The sequence below is a fragment of the Macrobrachium nipponense genome, chromosome 8 (assembly GCF_015104395.2).
Source record: "Macrobrachium nipponense isolate FS-2020 chromosome 8, ASM1510439v2, whole genome shotgun sequence".
NCBI lineage: Eukaryota > Metazoa > Arthropoda > Malacostraca > Decapoda > Palaemonidae > Macrobrachium > Macrobrachium nipponense.
Window position 1 is genome coordinate 114,187,562 of NC_087203.1, and position 23,314 is coordinate 114,210,875.

General features: G+C 34.7%; 1 protein-coding gene across 1 annotated transcript in view; it reads left to right on the top strand.

Annotated features, from left to right (window-relative positions):
• Positions 1–756: 756 nt before the first annotated feature.
• The window catches only part of LOC135223323 (homeobox protein Hox-A5-like), a 59,470-nt gene continuing 36,912 nt past the window's right edge, over positions 757–23,314 (top strand). The window contains exon 1 of the mRNA XM_064261787.1: positions 757–915. The gene's annotated coding sequence lies outside the window, so the exon portion shown is untranslated. The remainder of the gene's footprint in view (positions 916–23,314) is intronic.

Sequence of the window (23,314 nt, forward strand, 5' to 3'; positions counted from 1 at the left end):
TTCCTCACTCTTGTTAAGAGAATAACGAATATGATTAGAGAATTTTAAATTTTTCCCTTGGGGGGCTCACGCCTCCCCTGCAAAATGCTGAACCTCCCTTCACCCCCCCTCCCTCCTCTTACCCCCGGTTGAGAACCATTGGCCTAAATCGAATATGAAGTTCATGGTGTGTGGTCGTTTCGGACTGGTTCGGTGTAGAATTTGAAGTAGGTGGATTAAAGATAAAACTTGTAAGGTGGCAATTATGTTCACCACTGAATATTATGTACTTGTTAATTACCGTATAATTCCTGTTTCCAATCGGTACGGAGGAATTTGATAGGTGGTGCTGATAGCCAATTCAGTCAATCAATCAACAAATTATAATGTTATTGTTATTCCTTGCATCTCATCCAGGTTAATCTAATTGTTTTCAGTTAGGTAATTATTATCTTCAAAACCATTACATAACTAGCAGTAACAATTAAATTATAGTTGTGACGTAAAAGTTTCATAAATAACTTATGTATAGAATAAAACTGTCATACCATCTTCACTTAAGGTCTAAAAATGAGAGAGAATATTAAGGTAACTTTGCAAGCTCACATCTCCTTGAATAATGACAGACAGTTAACCTCGGTTAATGCATTGCTTAGTTCAGTAACCAGTTGTTTACCATACTGCGCAAACGGTCTTGTTAAACGCTTCCGTCTGTTTATTTTCTCTGTTTGTATCCAGATCCCATTTTCTCTGTTCGGTCTGTGTCATTCTTCAAGAGAGTTACGGATCTTGTCCCGGTAACCATTTGCCAGTGAACTGATTTTAGGAAATGAGAATATCTCTTGTCTCATCATCACACGCAAGACTTTTGGTATATATTCACCGAAGTTGATTGTTATGTCATTTGGACCGTATGAGCAAGTAAATTGCATTGAGGTATAGTTAACTAATATTTGTTAGACATTCTTAGTCTTGGTTACATTTTTAGTGCTTAGTGGGACAAATTTCCTTAATTCGGCCTGACTACAAAAACTGCAAAATTGTTCAGGGACCGGTTTCCATTACTGTTTCTAAAGACCCTAGACTTTTTAGGGGATAAGGAACGTATCAAAGATGATTCTGTGAGTTGTTGAAGTGATTCCGTATTTACGTGTTATGTAAGTGAATGTAATATTTCATTTACTGGTTAAACCATAAGTTTTTAAGTGATTCCATATTTTTGAGTGATACATGTGAGCGCAATACTTCCATTTGTTGGTTAAACCATAAGTTTTTAAGTGATTCCGTATTTTTGAGTGATAAAAGTGAACGAAATACTTCCATTTGTAGGTTAAACCATAAGTTTTTAAGTGATTCCATATTTCTGAGTGATAAATGTGAGTGGTAATACTTCCATTTGTTGGTTGAGCCTTTAGTTTTTAAGTGAATATTTTTAAAAATAAAGTGAACGAAATACTCCCATTTGTTGGTTAATCCATATATTGTTACGTTAATATTTTTGAGTGATGCAAGTAAATTACAAGTGAACGAAATACTTTCATATGTTGGTTAAACCTTAATTTTTTAAGTGATTCCATATTTTTGAGTGATAAATGTGAGCGCAACACTTCCATTTGTTGGTTAAACCATAATTTTTTAAGCGAATATTTTTGGGTGATAAAAGTAAAGGAAAGGCTTCCATTTGTTGATTAAACCATAAATATTCAAGTAAATATTTTTCAGTGATAAAGGTGAAGGGAATGCTTCCATTTTTTTTAAACCATAAATTTTTAAGCGAATATTTTTGAGTGATACAATTGAATTAAATACTTCCATTCGTTGGTTTGAGTGATACAATTGAATTAAATACTTCCATTCGTTGGTGAAACCATTCGTCCTTATAACGGTCTTAGGTGGGGGTGTGAATCGTGAATCTGTCCAGTTTCAGAATTTTATGATAATATAATTTATTTCAGCTGAGAGCCATATACGTGGAATATACATGTAAATAACTCCTGGTTAAGTTTCAGTACCAATGTATATATGTATATAAATATATGTAATATATATATATATATATATATATATATTATATATATATATATATATATACATTCTCTGATTTATTTTATTACTGTTGTGGTCAAGTTTTACTGTTTTTGTATCCATTTAATATGACTGGGAGGTTATTTTTAACAGAACTTCAAATATTGGAGTCTGTTTATTTTATAGTTTATTGTTTCCTTTGTGCTTTTTTGTTTTCCCTTTATCATTTTCTCCCCTTCCTTACTGTTTATTCCCCACTTTTGTGCCTTTACTATTCCAGCTGTTTTGTGTGAATATCCTGGAGAGAGTATATTTGGTAATACTTCAGAAGCACTCCGCACTGGATATTAAAATAAATAATCACCTATATGGAAAGAGCATGTGAAAAGCAATATAAAAAGTATAGTCATTATATGAGAGATTGAACGGGGTGGAATTAAATGAGCTTGATAAGTTTTTACCTCGAATTTTTCCTAAGTCGGGAGAGGTGTTTCCTCTACGGTAATGTTTACTTTTAATGAGCCCTCTAACTTACTTTCTTACACAAACAAAAGCAGTTCCAGTTACTCATTATTGGCTGAGAGGTGTGACATCGTTATGACGTCATGGGTTTCATAACCAATTACGAACGACTTTAGTCGAAAACTAAGTTTCACTAGCATTTCAGCGGAGTAATAAAGTTACCTGTCCAGTGTCCACTGGTATCCTTGTTTGACTGAATACTCGAATAATGAAGCAAAAACCGGCATTTTGTCTTCCTGTAGCTATGGCAGAGGCAGTGGCTGGCCCTTCAGGCATTAATTTTGACAGACCCCTTCGATTTCCTACCGATTGTTTGCAGTGCAATGTGGGTTACGGTGAATTTTATCATTATTTGTCTAGTGGTGGTAAAGAAGTTGTGATTGAATATGATCAAAGACATAACTTAATTCTAAAACAAAAAAACTGCGAGTGTTGTGGAGCTATTTGTCGGATCGACTACAACAGGAACGCCTTTAGGTGTGATCGCTCTGTAGTGACGAAAGGACGTCGGCGTAAGCAATGTAATTTTAGTGTTTCCTTGTCTAAAGGAATGTGGTTTGAAAAATCCCTTCTCTGTTTTGAAGTTAATCTAAAGTTTCCTGGCCGCGCGACACCCAAATCCATCCGCCATGGTAAGTAGCCTTACTGTAGCCCCTGTAGCTAGCGCGCACAGCGCAACATTACCTCTTGCCAGAACATGCCGTGCTTGCCAAGAATCTTTAAATATGCGGATAAGGCGCGAAGCGCCGTTCCGCCACGGCCTTACTGACAGCACACACAAATTGATCGTCGCGGATATGTAGTCGCTCCCTACTTTGTTTGTTGTTGTTTTGGTATCACCACCATATTGGTTTTGGTGTTCTTCCGCCGATTTCGGTCGGCGGTCAGTGGGCCCGCGATTCTGTAGGTGCTCCCAATTATTATTGCTGCAAAGCACTCCTTTCTGGTATTTCCCCACCCAAAACCCCCGATTCCCAACTGGGTGGAAAAGGGGGTTAAAATAAAATTTCCTCAAGAAAACAAGATGAGATTCACTGAAAAAACACCATTAAATGAAGGATTGTTAACTGTCTTTTAGAAACTGGTGATGCGGCTTGCTTCTGAAGAATTACCGTATAATTTAGATTTCAGTAATATTTTTGATGTAATTTGTATAATTTGCTGTACTGAATTAGAAAGTTAATTGCCTTGTGATCTCGTCATCCTATAATTTACAGTGAAAACTCATCTCTCTCTCTCTCTCTCTCTCTCTCTCTCTCTCTCTCTCTCTCTCTCTCTCTTCTCTGAATTTGCGAACTTACGAACTTACGAAACCCATTGGTGAATACGATACAAGATTGGTCCTCTCTCTCTCTCTCTCTCTCTCTCTCTCTCTCTCTCTCTCTCTCTCTCGAGAACAGCAAACCCCCCACCTGCGACGACAAGAGGAACGCAAGCGGCCAGGAATTACATGGTCTACGTAGGACGTTCGTGTGAATGGGACTTATAGCAGTAATGATTGTTATGGGACCCACCTTGCGTCGTCTACCACGTCCATTCAAACCCATTATGTTGTTTACAAGCTTCCATTAGTTCCGCCTTGTTGGTCGTCGGGATCGTCCACCACACTCCCCCTTCCACCCTTTTGCTTTGGCTTCGAGAAGGCAAGAAGGGATGTCAGGAGGAGGAGAGTGCTTGGTCGTGTCATGGAAGCAAGTGTGAATTTAAAGTTTTTGTTTATTTTTTTTTATTAATTTATCGATGGGTTTCGTAATTACGAAATTTACTGAACTAATGTAATATACATTTGAACGTTTGCTGAATCGCCGTTAATTAGTGCAGGACTCTGCAACTAATAATAAAGTTAATGATAAGAATAATTATTCAGGTTGTGTGCGGAAAAAATTGCAGTACTTTAAAGGACGCTGAAATTTATTAAATAGCCATTTTTATTGGGTAAAATCTCTCTCTCTCTCTCTCTCTCTCTCTCTCTCTCTCTCTCTCTCTCTCTCTCTCTAACTTCACCCTATAAACCAATAACAGCTGAACCTGGGAGCTTGTGAGGGATTTCTACTGAGAGGTGATGGAAAACATAGAGAGAGAGAGTCAAAAGTAAGATTTTTTATTTTATTAGTACCGGTTATTACATATATTTCAGAGAGAGAGGGAGAGAAAGGGAAGATTTTCTTCCATTAAAAATGGTTCTTACATAAATTTCAATGTAATAGAGAGAGAGAGAGAGAGAGAGAGAGAGAGAGAGAGAGAGAGAGAGAGAGAGATCTCATCTGGTGCTCTTAAGCCCCTCGGCTAAGACAGGGCGACCTCTGGAGAGATCCCTTATATCAATGATCGCTTCTCAATCCTGCTGCTTCCCCTGTGATTGATTATTGTATCTTGTCAAATGAAATAGATAGTCCTCCTCCAGTAAGTGGAACTCTCTCTCTCTCTCTCTCTCTCTCTCTCTCTCTCTCTCTCTCTCTCAAAATCGTTTGCATTCTTACTCGTCTTTTCCAGAATCCAGTATTCGGTGCAAATAAGGTCCTGGAATGTACTAAGCTAAGAAAATAGACTAAGAAGGCCTGGAAAACTCTCTCTCTCTCTCTCTCTCTCTCTCTCTCTCTCTCTCACACACACACACACCCAAAATCGTTTGCATTCTTATTCGTCTTTTCCAGAATCCAGTATTCGGTGTAAACAAGGTCCAGGAATGGACTAAGCTAAGAATATTGACAAAAGGGGGGGTTGGAAAATCTCTCTCTCTCTCTCTCTCTCTCTCATCGATCTCTCTCTCTCTCTCCCCTACTCTCTCTCGCTCTCTCCTCCTCTCTCTCTCTCTCTCTCTCTCTCTCTCTCGTATGTTTTCAGCGGTTTCTGGCCCTTTGATGAGCCGAAAATAGTGAGAAATTGGGTACTACTTAGTGGTATGACTTAGATGTTAGGATATAAAATGTTTCAATGACGTCTTTTACTAGACTTTTAACTACAAAATCCAGTGACTGGGTGCTACTTAATTGGTATTACTTAGAAGTTAAGATATCATATGTTTCAATGAGGTACTTTACTACAAAATCCAGTGACTGTAACTGTAGAAACCCCCCAATACAGAGATGAGAAATCCCTCATCAGGGATTAGGGATACAGCACTTTTGGAAAACCCCTGGAAAACTTCTGGAAAAGGAACGTCCAGCTGGGGAAAGAGGGGGAGGAGGGGAGGAAGGGGTAGAGGGCGTAGGGGTTGGGGACGATGGTTGGCTGGCATTATCCACTGTGAAAACTAGGGTTGTCTGTCTCTTAATGAGCCGCCAGACGCCCACATCACACAAGGGCGGTTCGCCAGACGAGAATTCCCAATGAGGGTTGGTTCCCCTTTCCTTTCCTCTCCTTTCCCTCGGTACTGGCTGGCTGGCTGGCTGGATCCTCATTCCCGTCGCTACCACCCTTCCTCCTCCTCCTACTCCTCCTTCTCCTACTCCTCCTCCTCCTCTACAGCCTCAACGCTCAACCCTCAAAGAGTACTCTTCTCATTCCCATCACTATAATACCACCAAAACGTGTCCCCCCTCCTCCCATCCCTCCCCCTCTCTCTCCCTCCCATCCTCCTCCTCCTCCTCCTCCTCCTCCTCCTCTACAGCCTTAACACTCAACCCTCAAAGAGTGCTCTTGTACTCACTCTTCTCATTCCCATCAACACCACCAAAACCTTCCCCCCCTCCTCCTCCTCCTCCTCCTCCTCCTCCTAGGCCCTGAAAGATAAGTACTTTTACCCTGGACCCCTTTTCTATAATCCATGATCTTTCTGTTGCTTCCAGTACAGTGTTCCAAGATTTAATTATTTACAGTCTTATTAACTTAATTTGTCTTTTCTAGTCATAATTCCTTCCCATTTTCAAATGCCCAGTACTTTGTGTTTCTATTAAACAAAGTCTTCGTTGGCGATTTCTTTGGAAACTGTCGTCTTAGCAATTATGATATTATTTTGATAATAATTTTGACGTGGGGCATCTTTTTATTACATTGACATTGTGCCAGCATACTGGACGATGACATTTTTTTCATTACTTCGACATTTCTCACATTCCCGATGGAGGACGCGTCTTGCTTCCGAATGAGAGGGTCGCTCTCTCTCTCTCTCTCTCTCTCTCTCTCTCTCTCTCTCTCTCTCTCTGCATAGTCCTTGGAAAAAGTAAGGTTTCAGGATAAGCTCTCTCTCTCTCTCATCTATATATATATATATATATATATATATATATATATATATATATATATATATATATATATATATATATATATATATATATACTATATATATATATATAATTATATATATATCTATTATTATATCTTATATATATATATATATATATATATATATATATATATATTATATATATATATATATATATATATATATATATATATATATATATATATATATATATATATGTCGTATCTCTCTCTCTCTCTCTCATTCGTGTATGATGCTAAATTTATGTCCCTGACTGTTCGTTGTGATTGGGGTTGCTGTCTGTCACTACATCCGGTAGTCATGTGTCGTTGTTGTTGTTGTTGTTTGTAACTTCCGGTTTATCAATAATCCATGAACAGATGTTCATTATCTTTTTATTGCTGTTCCATTAGAACATTTTATTACTGACTTCCCTCATTTTTATTGCTGATAGATTCTCCTTGTTAAGCTCAAATGTACGATGCATATATTGTTGTTTTGACGGTATAAGTGAGTGGCGTGATTAGAAGTAACATCCGTTGGCGATACCTTTGAAACCATGCCATGGTAATAATAATAATAATAATAATAATAATAATAATAATAATAATAATAATAATAATAATAATAATAATAATAATAATAATAATAATATGTGGCGTGATTAGAAGTAACGTCCGTTGGCGATGCATTTGAAACCATGCCATGATTATAATAATAATGATAATAATAATAATAACAATAATGGTAATAATAATTATAATAAATGCTGCAGGAATAATAATGATTTCATCTATTCTCCAAGCTTTTTATTGATTGACTTTTATTTGTCTTTCATATAATGGAGGACTGACTGTTATGAATGTTATTCCTGTCATGTTATGGAATACGCGTTTTTGGAATCGAAAATGTAGAATTTGCCGTTGTACATCAATAGAATCACAATTATATTACATATTACGTTATAATTACAGTTGACATATTATGGTGCTTCTGCGAATGGTGATTCTCTCTTGTTTTGTACTTTCATCATTCTTTTCAGCTGGTTTTGATTTTTATGATATTAGTAGGAAATAGGAAACACTTGGTTGCCTTTTCACTCCTAATTTCAGATTTTTTTTTTTTTTTATTTCCACTGCAGGTTATGTCATTGCCATTCATTAAGTAGCGTTTTTTTATTGATAATCTAAAGTGAGCCATCATTCGTAGTTTTTTATTTTATTTATTTCTTTATTTATTTTTTATTGTAAGAATATGTACATCAAATTATTGAGTTACTAATTTTTTATTACTACTCTTCGTAGTTTTTATTGCATTTATTTATTTTATTTATTTATTTATTTATTTATTTATTTATTTATTTATTTATTTATTTATTTATTTATTTATTGTAAGAATATCTAAGTCAAATTACTGAGTTACTCTTTTTTTATTGCTACTCTAAAGTGAGCCAGCATTCGTAGTTTTTTTTTATTTATTGTATTTATTTATTTTTTGTAAGAATATCTACATCAAATTATCGAGATACTAATTTTTTTATTGCTATAAAGTGAGCCAGCACTCGTAGTTTTTTATTTATTATATTTATTTATTTATTTGTTGCAAGAATATCTACAAATTACTGAGTTACTCATTTTTTTTATTGCTACTCTAAAGTGAGCCAGCATTCGTAATTTATTTATTTATTTATTTTTTTTGTAAGAATATCTACATCAAATCACTGAGTTACTGAAAGAGTTGAGAGCAAATTTTCACGACTTGTAAGTTACAACCATTTCACAATTTGAAAGTTACTTCACAATTTGAAAGTTACTTAGTTGCCTCCCTAAAATAAACCAACATTTGCGATTTTTAGTGAGCAAAGTAATCAAAGGAGATGCGGTTTTGAAAATCAACAAGTTTTATGGAAGTATTTTTTAATTATTATTTATTTTCCTAATTTTCTGTTTTCACTTTCCAGTTTCGTTGATTTTGGCTCCTTAAATAAATCTTTGGTCATTAGTCCAGGAAATTGTATTTTTTGATGCTTCTAAAGCTTTCTGATTTCCATATTATTATTATTATTATTATTATTATTATTATTATTATTATTATTATTATTATTATTATTATTATTATTACTCATTACTATTACTATTACTATACTATTACTTATTTACTATTACTATTACTATTACTATTACTATTACTATTACTATTACTATTATTATATTATTATTATTATTACTATTACTATTATTATTTTTGTTATTATTATTTTTATTTTTATTTTTATTTTTGAAGGAGACCCTCTTTCAAACAAGTCTTATTGAAAGATGTTGCTTCATCAGCTGCATTCACCTTGTAAATAGTCTTCTCTATTTTTCTAATAATTGTTTTCTCTCTGCTACTACAACTGGCGAATATTGCGCCGATTTGATTCATCAGGAGGAGTCAATTTCAGGGATATTGCTTAAATTTAGTTCACAGTAAATAAACAAATAGATCAAAATATATTTTTGATCGATTTGTTTATTTACTGTGACAAATAAATAATTTTTTAGCAATATCCCAAAAACTGACGTCTGATGAATCACATCGGCGCAATACTCGCCAGTTGTAGTAGCAGAGAGAAAGCAATTATTAGAAAAATAGAGATGACTATTTACAAGGTGAATGCAGCTGATGCAGCAATATCTTTCAATAAGACATTATTATTATCATTATTATTATTATTATTATTGTATTAGTATTAGTATTAGTATTAGTATTAGTATTAGTATTAGTATTAGTATTAGTATTAGTATTATACGGTAGATGAAACCTATTCATATGGAACAAGCCCACCAAAGGGGCCACTGACTTGAAATTCAAACTTCCAAAGAATATGGTGCTCACATGAGTAATAAATACATAAATAGATAAAGATAATATTATTAAAATGTAAGAAGAATAGTATTAGTGTAGTAATGCCTTGCGTTTTCGCACGGTCTTGTACTTATGATGTCCAGGTACAGTGAAACTGAGGAGTTTGAATTAGAGCAATATTAACATTAGAATAAATAAAAACATTTTTTTGAAGAGCCTTAGCCAAAAACAATTCAGGAAAAATTGATAGAATAAATGGCAAGTGTTTTGATGTACTCTTAACCTAAAAAACAATTCAGGAAAAATTGATAGAATAAATGGCAAGTGTTTTGATGTACTCTTAACCTAAAAAACAATTCAGAAAAAATTTATAGAATAAATATCCAGGAAAATTTTATAGAATAAATGGCAAATGTTGTGAAGGACTTAACCAAAAAAACATTAAAGCAAAAGTTAATACTTTTAGGTAAATTTTTTCATGCAGAAAATCACAGAGTGAGTGATAATTGAAAAGCAAAATTATTTTATTTTAAAGAGATTCGAAAATTCTAAAGTCCTTCTTTAATTATATGATCTAGTGGTGCGTGTTTATCAATTTTTCCTTGATAACATTCGCGAACTTGGGAAACATTAACAAATATTGGTCGCCCTGACAAAATTTCAAAAGATTTTGAACATTTCTGATCTAATCAGGCTCTAGGATGTGTGTAATTTGATGTAATATGTTCATTTTTATGCTCGAATATGTGTAACAATTTGCCTTCACCCCACAAAAATTTGTATGGTAAATTTTTATATCCAGAAAAAATGAATTGAGGAAAGTGTTATTGATAAATTATAAACAATAGATAGATTTCATTGTGTTAAGCAGATAGGAAAGCTCCATCTGCACAGTTTAACAGGGCAAATGATTTTAAAATCTCGTTTTACAGGGGCTAAGTAACCCCAAAAATATGATATACTTATTTGGTCGTTCGCTTCAAATAAAAGAATGATTCATAATTCTGTATGGGAATGGCCATCAATTACTTTCTGATCGGAGCCTGATTTGTGTTCGAAATGTCTTTTAGGAGGAGTTGGCATTCAAGTACTAATCTGTAACCCTTCGGAGGGTTCGTTTGGGGCATTTTTAAGAAAATTAACACCCACCTCCTAATCCAAGTGGCTTGGCAGAGTCCTGATAAACTACTGTTTTTGAACTACGTTTATTGGGGCTCCTCACGAATGACAGTAGAAGCCTTTAGGCCTTAAGGAAGGTTTATCATCATTGATGCAGATGTAGAAACACTCACATTCTTTGATTTAGTTATTTGTTTCATATCCATCTGCTGTTTTCCTAAAAAGGTCTTGAAAAGGGGTTTCGTGTTTGAGTTAAAGATACAGGAATTTTGGGATAGGATATTTATGATCTATTTATTAGAATGAAAATGTAAAATAAATATTGTGCATGTTAAACAGCACAGATCAACTATTTCTAATAAGATATTGCATATTTATTTTGATTTTCATTGGCGAAGAAACGTGCTATTTGACCCCAATTTTATATACCGTATTTGTTTTAATTTTCATTGATGAAGAAACGGGCCATTTGACCATAGATTTTGTGGCTTATTTATTTTAAGTTTCGTTGACGAAGAAACGTGTTATTTGACTGCAAATTTATATAGCGTATTTATTTTAATTTTCGTTGGTGATGAAACGGGCCATTTGACCGTAGATATGTAAATTGTATTTATTTTAATTTTCGTTGGTGAAGAAACGGGCCATTTGACCGTAGATTAATATAGCGTAGTTTAATTTTCGTTGGCGAGGAAACGTGCTATTTGACTGCAAATTTATATAGCGTATTTATTTTAATTTTCGTTGGTGATGAAACGGGCTATTTGACTGTAAATTTGTAAAGTGTATTTATTTCAATTTTCGTTGGTGAAGGAACGGGCTATTTGACCGTAGTTTAATATAGCGTAGTTTAATTTTCGTTGGCGAGGCAACGTGCTATTTGACTGCAAATTTATATAACGTATTTATTTTAATTTTCGTTGGTGAAGAAACGGGCTATTTGACCGTAGATTTGTATAGCATATTTATTTTAGTTTTCGTTGGTGAAGAAACTGGCTATTTGACCGTAGATTTGTATAGCATATTTATTTTAATTTTCGTTGATGAAGAAACTGGCCATTTGACCGTAGATTAATGTAGCGTAGTTTAATTTTCGTTGGCGAGGAAACTTGCTATTTGACTGCAAATTTATATAGCGTATTTATTTTAATTTTCGTTGGTGATGAAACGGGCCATTTGACCGTAGATTTGTAAAGTGTATTTATTTTAATTTTCGTTGGTGAAGAAACGGGCTATTTGACCGTAGATTTGTATAGCATATTTATTTTAATTTTCGTTGATGACCATAGATCTTATAGCACGTGCCTTAAGTAAACTGGAGGTTGGATCACGCCTTGTTTTTTATTATCGTTCTTGTGGTTTTACCCTAATTTAGCATATACTCGTATCTTGTACTCATCAAAATTAAGAAATTCAGTAGACTATCCAAATACATTAAATGTATTTTCAGGAAGCGTTGTCTTATTTCTTATTTTATTTTGTAAGGTAAATACATTGTATTTTCACTGACATATAATTTAAAAATCATTGTGGGATGTTTGTCAATAGTACGTGAATGAAAGGGGATTTAAAGAACAGTGTATTTATGGATAAAGGTAAAAATAATTATTGGCGATGCCTTAGAGAAATAAAAGAATTTTGATTGGATTATAAAAGCACTTAACAGAAAGTGAAGGGTATTTGGGGAACAGTATATTTATGGATAAAGCTAAAAAAAATAAAAAATATCGGTGATGCCTGAGAGAACATTTTTTTTGATTGGATTATAAAAACACTTAACGGAAAGTGAAGGGTATTTAGGAAAAAGTATATTTATGGATAAAGCTAAAACAAAATTAAAAGGATTGGCGATGCCATAGAGAAATAATTTTTTTTATTGGTTTATGAAAACACGAAGAAGAAAATTAAACCTGTTTATATATGTAAAAATACGAAACAAAATTTAGTAATTTATTTATTTATTCTTTTTTTGGATTATGAAAACACTTAGAAGAAAGTTAAACCTGTTTATATATGTAAAAATAAGAAAAAGCTAAGTTGAGTACATTTATTTACTTATTTTTGTAACTTGAAACCAAACTACAAAAGCAGCCAGCTATATCAATCTGAAGTTCAACTACCCAAATAACCCAATAGCGTTGTGGAGTGATGGTTAGTTGCCCCAGAAGCTTTGAGAGATCCTGTATGTCATTTGCTTGTTAACACTTCTGATGGGTATATGGAGGTAGTTTTCAGCTAGAAAGAACTATACTGCCCTAAAATGGAAGACTGCAGTATCTTAAAAAAATACAAAAACTGAGAAAAAATGGTAAAAAATGCAGTTATCCCTTGCTTTACTACTGATTTTGCAGATACTGCAAATGGGACCCTATAAATACTAGGGGAAAGCATTGAAGAATAATTCTGAAACTGCAGTAACTTGTGTATTAGTGTTTCACAAGCCCAGTAAGTGGCATATCTCAATTTCGTTTTTGCAGATACTGCAGTTTTCCATTTAAGGGCAGTATAATAACATCTATTGCATGATTTCTACCGTTACTTTCCGCATAAACAGCTAGACACATACCACAGTTTCCTCAAGGAAATTCGGATTATTAGGAGTTGTCCTTTGTGCTTTCTTCCTGTTTGCCTGCAGCAAGTAACTTATGTAAAGCTTCGTTTTAAGTAGACAGGTATTAAATTCACCGCGTTACACGGCTGGATGTATTATAATTATATGCCACTTTGTATAATATTTACTCAACAATAATTACAACATGGTATATGTAAATAGATCCTTAATGAGTAACTACCGTACACCTTGCATATAAACACATATTTTTTACCTTTTATTGAAAGGATTAAACTTACATTATTTACGATTGCAATATCTGCTATATGGTTACAGTATGGATAGGCATTTCTTGCATAAGCATAATCCCTCTAAACTGGCAATTGACGCTGGCTACTCAAAAACAGTAATGAATATACTGCTCTTGTGTGAACATGTTATTTATTCTCTGTTATTATCTTTTAATAGCCACCTATCATGAAAAAAAACTTTGCTCTTAACAAAGGCATCTGTTTCCTCTTTCGTATACCGTTTCTTTTTACTGACCCAAACAGCATATAAATACCCTTCAATTAATGCAGTGGCACTATTATAATCCTTTTAATTGGATAGTAATAGTCATGTTTATATTATTAAAAAGAAAAGTACAGGAAATTGTAATTTGCTAACGAAGACCAGGACAAAAAGCAGATGTGTATATCAAATATTATTTGATAAAGGCTTCCTTATTATTCTGAGACGCTGGAATGGGTACTTGAAAGTATGGGAAAACTATGATAATGCTTTTCAGAAAACTTTATTGTAAGGGAAATTGTAAAAAAAAAAAACAAAAAAAAACATATGGAAGTGGATAGCATTGGGAAATTTTGTTAAATGAAAATGGGGCAAATATGAAATTAGAAAAAGCTGGAATGAAACAATTGTTACACTCACATGATTCATATAACATTTGATATTGTGTGAAGATTGCATGTCTGACAATTAATACATTACCATAATTCATTAACACTTGATATCCTGAACATTCCATGTCAGATTATTTCTCTTATGGAATGACATTTTATTATTACCAAATGAAGTGGAGCTTATTTTGTGTATACGTGAACAGGCAAAGTACACGTCAATACATACTCCTTATGCCTAAAATTATACGTTAGACACCCCCTATATCTTTTTTCTCTAAAGAGTAAATGCTTTATCCCTGTGAATATGAATATCACACGAACTGTGTCCTAATTAGGGCTATGTAAACTGTGGGACTCGAGGTTCACTAATGTGTAGGAGGCACCAGATGAGGATGGGCCAGGTGTGTATACACCCGAGTAGATGATTCCTGTCGTAGATCATATTTTGCTACTTTTTTGCTTACTCAGGGAGTAAGCCTACGAACTACTTTGTTGTTGTAGTTTTGTTCTTAATATTGTTGTTCTTCCTGTTGTTGTTCTTGTTGGGAGGGTAGGAAAGCCTATAAAGGTCTGAAAAGGGTGTCTCGCGTTGAGTTAAAGATACAGGAATTCTAGGACAGGATATATATGATTTATTCATCTACGAACTACTTTGTTATTGTTCTTGCTCTTCCTGTTGTTGTTCTTGCTAGAGCTAGGAAAGCTTAAAAAGGTCTGAAAAAGGTGTTTTGCGCCGAGTTGAAGATACAGGAATTCTAGGATAGGATATTTAGGATTTAATAATTAGTATGAAAATGTAAGAAATAAATGATGTGCATGTTAAACACTACAGAAAAATGATTTCTAATAGAATATAGCCGATTTATTTTAATTTTCGTTGGTGAAACAACGAGTTATTTGACCGTGGGTTTTAGTAGCACGCGCCCCTTAGTAAGCTGGAGGTCGGATCAGGCCTTGTGTAAATGAGGCAGTATCAGTCGTTACAGTTCCTTTTAAGGAGTAATTAAAAAAGAAAAAGTTTCTTTAATTGATACTCAATCGTGATTGTGATATTATTTTGATGATGCAGAATATGATTTTATGTAATATTACTTTAATGATACATAATATGATTTTGTTTATATATGCATTATGTATACTGCGTAGTTAATACATTTGTATCCATTTATCTATTTATTAATCTATTTTTTTCTTATTAATAAATTGAATCTCTCCATTCAGTATTTCCCTTACTGCCTTTTTATAGTTCTTCCTAGTGTACACCATATTCTTTGGAAGCTTGAATTTCAAGACAATGGCCCCTTTGATGGGCTTGTTCCATCTGAATAGGTTTCATCTACTGAATAATGATAATGATAATGATAATGATAATGATAATGATAATGATAATGATAATATAATGATAATGATAATAATAATAATAATAATAATAATAATAATAATAATAATTTATTAAGTTCGGATATGATGTCAGTTCAGCCACAAATTGGGGTTTTGTATTAAAAACAAATTTGTTAGTGGGGCGTTCAGCGTGGTTTACAGCATCTAGACCTAAAATCTATACATTTTATTAGTTTTTTCTTAAATTTATTCAAAACTATCCATGTAAAAGTGATCGATTATGGTAGATCGTTGTCATATAAAATCAAATGTTATTCAAAATAACTATTCATGTAAAAGTGATAGATCATGATAGATTCCTGGCAAATAAAATAAAGTATTATTCAAAATAATTATTCATGTAAGTGATAGATCATGATGGATCATGACAGATCCTTGTCAGATAAAATCTTGTACTGAAAATTTGTATTTCTTTGGTCGAATTGTTTTATTGTTAGTTAAATGATTTTATTGGAAAGTTCATGAAATAAATATTCACGAATAAATGTGATTAGTATTAACTGGCAGCTTAATGTAATTTTTTTATATTTTCATCTATTTATTGATTTAATTAAGTTTCATCTATTAATTTGTTGATTCATTTTTTTTTAATAAGTGAGATCCCTTAACACTTTTTTTATCTATTAATTTTTTTATCTATTAATTTTATTATCTTTTTGTAAGTGGGATCTCTCCTTTCTGTTTCCTTTTACTTCCTCTTACTTCTTCCTCATGAACACCACATTCTTTGGAGGCTTGAATTTCAAGTCAGTGGCCCCTGTGGGCTTGTTCAGTCTAAATAGGATTCCTCTTCTGAATAATAATAATAAAATAATTGCAAAAACTTGTAGTGGTAGTAAAAGGTAACAGCATCTCTTGTTATCATTTGTTTTCCATTGACATTTGAACCCTTTTCAGAAAGGCCAATGTTTTCTTCGACTGTCGAGATTTTCACCTGGTAGATAAGTCATCAAAGGATCGTAGGATTCCTTGAAGATGGCAGGAAGTACCTAGTCAGTGAGCTGGAGGGTTCCTGTGATTAACCAGACAGAATTTTGGGGGGGTATTTGTCTCTTGATTAGCACAGCTTAAAAATTGTTTCATGGTTGTTTTCACTTTGATAAATCCAGTCCACTGTTTTGGTCGTTTGCTTCTCTCTCTTCTCTCCTCTCTCTCTCTCATCTCTCTCTCTCTCACATCTCTCTCTCGTCTCATCCTCTCCATCTCTTCCTCTCTCTCTCTCTCTCGTCTCTCTCTCTCTCTCAATGCCCAGTTACCTACTTGTCCCAGGTTATAGCCTTGAAATTTTGAGGAAAGCTCTCACTCTCTCGTTTAGCTTACCTTTGGATGTTTCTGTTATACACACCTATATATGAAAAAATTATATAGATATATATATATTTATCTATTTATATATTTTATTTATTTTATTTTATTTATGTACATAATCAGTAGTCACTTTCAAGCAATATCATGGGTAAAAGTTTATTTATCAAGTTTTATTCTAGAGATTGGTTCAGAATAGAAGAAGTTTCATTGCAAAATTTCCCCAAAATGGATTATGTGCAAACTGCAAAAGTTATGAGTTGGGTGAATCATTAGTTACATAGTTAAGCATGGCCATTGGTACTCAGTAAGATGTAAGTGGTTATTATAAGAAAGTTGAATGGGAAATATAACTTTTGCAGGGAAAAATACGATTGTTTGAAAAATGAGGCGCCTCGTTAATACCATTTTACAATGAAGGGAAATCGCATCCCAGCATCCCAAAATCAGAGGTCAATCCTTGCCAGCAGCCTAATTATCTATACCCTAGATGTCAAGCTCCCTCGAAAATTTCCGGTCATTGTCGCGGCCTTTGATCAAAGGGTTTTCGTCGGTTGGGGAAAAAAGAGAGAGATGGAAATCAACTTGGGGACCCTTGTTTACTCCACTTTCGAACAAGGTGGGACAAACAGATGATAAATTCACACAAGAGGCCCTGAGGTCACCAAACAGTAAAGGTGACCTGTTTAAAAAAAAAAAAAAAAAAAAGCACTTTCGAACAACGTGGAACAAACAGATGGTAAATTCACCCAGGAGGACCCGAGGTCCCCGAACAACTAAAGGTGACCCATTAAAAAAACGAAATAAAAAACTAACACTGCTTCTGAGTTTTTTTCGCTGACCTCCATAGTTCGAAATTTTCCAAAGCTCAGTTGAAAGATGAAGTTTATTGGTCCTCTTACTTTTCGATCTTCAAATTTTACCTTAGAATTGTTTACTTCATTGTTTGTTGGTCACGGAAGATCTGACCTTAGTCGAATTAGCATTGCGAATAATGTTCGTAAAGAAACGAAAATGTCAGCTGGCAAATTACTTCGCATTTTTTGGTTTCGATGTATAATTCAGAAAGCATGAAAATATAATTAACATCTCATTTCAACGTTTCTCTTGTGTTTGGGTACTATTAGATAATCGGTAATCATGTACTGTACAGATTTTTGATAGAGAGATTCACGCCAAATGACTTTGAAGATTGTTGCCATTTTAACTGAAAGCACTGTGGGAGGTTGTATCCTGTAATTTGTAAATTTTTATTACAAACTTATATTAGAATATAATCAAATGTAAATTTGATGTTATACCAGCCAAAACTATAACCTATCATCAGACAATAACCTATCAGTCAGCTGTGATACAATAAGAGGAACGCATCTTTGTTCAATTGTGTATACTTTTTGTGTGTTAGTCATACACATCTTAAAACTCTAAATACTCGTTGGCTGCTTAAATTCAATTTTTTTACCTATTATTATTATTATTATTATTATTGTATTGTCTGGCAGTAAACCCTTTTTTAAACATGTTTTATTAAAAGTAATTGCTACCACAGCTGCGTTAATTTTATAAAGGTGCTTACCAGTTTAAGCAGCAATGAGAAAACAATAATTAGAAAAATAGAGAAGAACCTTTATAAAATTAACGCAGCTGAGGCAGCAATTAATTTTAATAAAACATATTATTATTATTATTATTATTATTATTATTATTATTATTATTATTATTATTATTATTATTATTATTATTATTATTATTATTATTTCGGTAGATGAAACCTATTTTCATGGAACAAGCACACCAAAGGGGCCACTGACTTGAAATTCAAGCTTCCTAAGAATGTCGGTCTCAACTTCCCGCTGCAGACCCCACACTTCGGCAGTAACTGATCATGATACAGTCGGTGATTTTTCATTGCTGAAGTTAAGCATAACTGGAAAATATTTCTTCAGATTTTATGTTTGGGTTTTATTTTGGTTTTATACATATGGTGAAAGAAAATCACATCATATCTAAGACGTTGGCAACTTGTCGCAAACATATCTGAAACAGGTTGAAAGAAAATTCGATGATTATAAGTAAAGAACGAACTTTCTGCTAACGGTGGTTAATATTATGAGGTAATGGATACATCTATAAAAAAGCTTGCGATTTTTATTCAACACGTCAGCGACTTATCACATACATATCAAAAACAAATTGGAAAACAGTCTACGAACCTGAGGATAATTGTACGAAGCAATGTGTAACACCATCAATAATTTGTTGACTTGTATTCAACATGTTTGTGATGTGTATGTGATAAGTTGCTGATGTGTGTTTTTTGTGGGGTAGGTAGGGGATTGGGAAGGTAAGGAAGAGACATGACAGGCAGCGCCGGATTCCAGCGCAGCACAGCACTCGCCGTCAAGCTTGTCCTGATAATTGTAGTTCTGTAAACCTGTTTGTCTGCCCTGGGGTAGGTAGGGGATTGGGAAAGTAGGGAAGAGATATGACAGGCAGCGCCAGATTCCAGCCCAGCGTAGCACTCGCCATCAAGCTCGTCTTAATAATTGTTGTTCTGTAAACCTGTTTGTCCGCCCTGGGGTAGGTGAGTGATTGGGAAGGTAGGGAAGAGACATGACAGGCAGCGCCGGATTCCAGCGCAGCGTAGCACTCGCCATCAAGTTCGTCCTAATGATTGTAGTCCGTTCCGGAGCCACCCTTTCTAATGGAAACAGGCACATTGTTGTTAATGCTCTGTGGTCGTTGTTCGAGTCACGTCCAGAACCTATGTCAACCCATACACACACATACACACAGTGACTGGAAGAAATCTCCAGCAGCTCCCCCAACCTTCAAGGGCTAATTATCAGGTGGATCATTAATTAACCAGTTTCCTCTCTAGGTTCCAGTAGTCACCAGTCACCTATCCCTCGGGAAGTCACTCCCTTTGTCCTGTCATTTGTCCAAGAGGCTAATTTGAGGCATTGAGCGTCTTCCGGATTTTGGTCTGGTTTGTAATCAGCTGTTCTCTCTCTCTCTCTCGCTCTCTCTCTCTCTTCTCTCTCTCTCTCTCTCTCTCTTCCTGTTCGATTTGCTGCCTTGTCTCGTGGTGTATTTGTTGTTGTTGTTGTTATTATTTCATTTACGTGGAACAAACACACCAAAAGGATCCATTGACTTGAAATTCAAGCTTCCAAAGAATGTTGCTTTAAACTCCCACCGCAGATCCCACACTGCAGCAGTAACTGATCATGATACAGAGCCAGTGATTTTTCTCTCCCTTGGGGAGACGCGAACCCGCGACGTCTGAGTGGCATATCACGACACTAGCCTACAATTCAGGAAAAGGATGAATTATTCAGAAATTCCACTTGATTAAAGTATTTGTGAACGTTTATTCTGTTAAAATTACGGTCGTTTTTTTCCCTTTTCATTTTCGAGCTTAATTGCAAATTAAGAGACTGAAGACGTTCATTGTGACTTAAAAATCTGCCCTTCCTTGTACTGGCATAAACAAAGATGATACTTTATACCAACAGTGTAAATATATTTCTTTAGATGTATTCTTGTTCATTGCTGTGAACTTTCCAGAAATGTGAAAAAATAAATACATAACTGTCTTAGCTGTGATTATTTCACATTTTCCATAGAGCTCCAAATTTATCACAGTAGTTTAGGTATGCTTAGATATGCTACTTTACATTCATTGTTATTTACTGCCGTGACTTTGCCAGAAATATATGAACAAAAATAATCATCTTATCAGTAATTATTTCAGTTTCCATAGTGTATGTGCCACCACCATCTACTTTCAAACATCCACCATCCTTCAAACATCTTGCCAATCAAACAGAGCGTAAGGGAACAATCTGCGGCTTAGATTGATTGATTGATCAATTGGTTCTTGCTGGCGTCGCACTGCGGCTTAGACACTTGTCAGTTATTATAGGGGTCTTGGTGAATGAACAGAGTGGAACAAATCGTTATCGTCTGCAGGAACAGCCACCAGACATTTCAGCCAATCTATCTTCAGGTGTTACGCAATATACCTTCAAGAACATGTTTATATGCTTTTTCCGGCCTCGTTGGCCATGTCAAGAATCTTATTTTTATTATATATATACGCCTGTTCACTGTTATAGCTTTGTTAGAATTATAACCTAAGTCTCTTGTTTCCCAACCAATAGATCATGAATCGGATAGATTCTGGGAAAAGCTTGCATTGTTGTGTTTTCATTTCACTTGTGATTTCCGTGAATTTTTGCATAATGCTGTCCGTTACAATCTTTTGTCTTGTACAACACTGTCACCTTCCAATCCAACCCCAAGTGTGCTTTTCTGTCTTCGTAGTTGCGTTAAAATACCAGTAAAATATCTGTATACAGATTATGATGCAAGTGCGTAGATTACTGTAAATGTAGTCCAACCTTTGAGGATCTTGTGAAATTGATTTACAAATTGTTCAAGTATAAACCACGTCTGATAAATCTGTTAATATTTTTCTTTCCAAATTCCCTAATGGCATTACGAGAACGGCATCTGCATTACTGCTACTAAAACATGAGGCACAAAATCCACTTTGAGAGTAGAAGAAAAAAAAAATGGGAGAATTTTAGATAAGTTTTTGTGTACCGTCGTTAGTAAGACTAAAAATCTTTGGTTCTGTCTTGATGAGGCAGTAAATCTCACTGCATAAATGAGCATTACTTTGAACAGGGAGGATTATGGTCATCATAGAACTTTGTTAACTGACATGAAGACATAACTTTAGACATCTAAGTGGTACAACTAGGAATTAAAAGCCGATTTGAATTATTTCCTTTCTTGATCTCTTCAAGTCGAGGCTTAAGTGTTGATAGAAATGAGAACCTGCTTGTAATTCTTGTTGAAAATTTAAATAGGAATGAGAACTTTTATTAAATTTTTGTTCAAAATTGGATTCAAGAGGAGCCAGAGAAGAGGTTAGAGACTCAATTCGAAGAAGTATAGATTTGACTTGAGATGTGGGATCTCCCATTCAGGTATACTCTTGAAATCAGAGTTCTGGATTCGTGTCTAATGGAGAATTACATGTACTTTATTTTTCCTTGTGGAGATAGTTGCTGTTCAGATACGAGGTACTTCAGTAAGTGCTTAAGACGCAATATGCAGTAACCATGGGGTATCGGAAGAGTAAATGTTAACTCGCATTTGTTGATATAGATGTTTATGGATCATTCAGCAAATTTGTACATAGATATACATGCAGTGGATTTCCTGTCTCATGTATATTAAAACAGTATGAGAGAGAGAGAGAGAGAGAGAGAGAGAGAGAGAGAGAGAGAGAGAGAGAGAGAGTAGTGCGTTTGTGTGTATGTGCAAGGTACCAGTTATACAAGCTAATTTCATTGGATTTTAGCTTCATTGAAATCACGATTTTAACAGAGCTCTCTCTCTCTCTCTCTCTCTCTCTCTCTATTGAGAGAGAGATAGATTGCAATCCCAGCCACCGGCATATACTTTTTTTTATATATATAATCTCTTGAATTTTGAGGCCAAGAATGTCCTCCCTGTGGAGCCGTTAGGTCTCTTAGCCTTCAGTGATACAAGGGCCCCGTTGATTTATAGGGAAGGGGAAGGAGAGAGAGAGAGAGAGAGAGAGAGAGAGAGAGAGAGAGAGTTTCTGAATGACACTTAAGTCACGTTAATGTAGGAATGATGAGAAGCCCAACAAGACGGTAGAAAAGTTATGGTTTTTCTATTTTTCCTTTTGAGAGAGAGAGAGAGAGAGAGAGAGAGAGAGAGAGAGAGAGAGAGAGAGAGAGAGAGAGAGAGAGAGTGAGTTTCTGAATGACAAAAACGTCATGTCCATGATATCGGAATGATGAGAAACCGGAGAAGAGGGTAGAAAAGTTATTGTTTTTTATTTTGAGAGAGAGAGAGAGAGAGAGAGAGAGAGAGAGAGAGAGAGAGAGAGAGAGAGAGGGGTAGGTCATGTCCATGATATCGGAATGATGAGAAACCGAATAAGGGTGACGAAAAGATATTCATGATTTTTTTGTCATTTATTTATTTTTTTTTGTCATCTGCCCCAGGGCACATATAGAAACGCAAGGTCCCCCTGAACAGAAATGACTCGAGGATGTCTCAGACTTGAGAGAGAGTTACATGGAGTTACAATGATTAGGATGCCTCAAAGACTTGTTATAGTCCATCCGAGGAGACATAGTGTGCTCATTTATCTCTAGGAGCAGGTTTGAGAGAGAGAGAGAGAATACGAACCGAGAAAGAGAGAGAAAGATAGAGATAAAGATGGCGAGAGAGAGAGAGAGAGAGAGAGAGAGAGAGATAGAGAAAGAGAATAAAAGCTAGAGAGAGAGAGAGAGAGAGGAGAGAATACGAATACGAAGAGAGAGGAGAGAAAGATATAGAGATAGAGATAAAGATGGAAAGAAGAGATAGCGAGAGAGAGAGAGAGAGAGGGGGGGATAAAAAGAT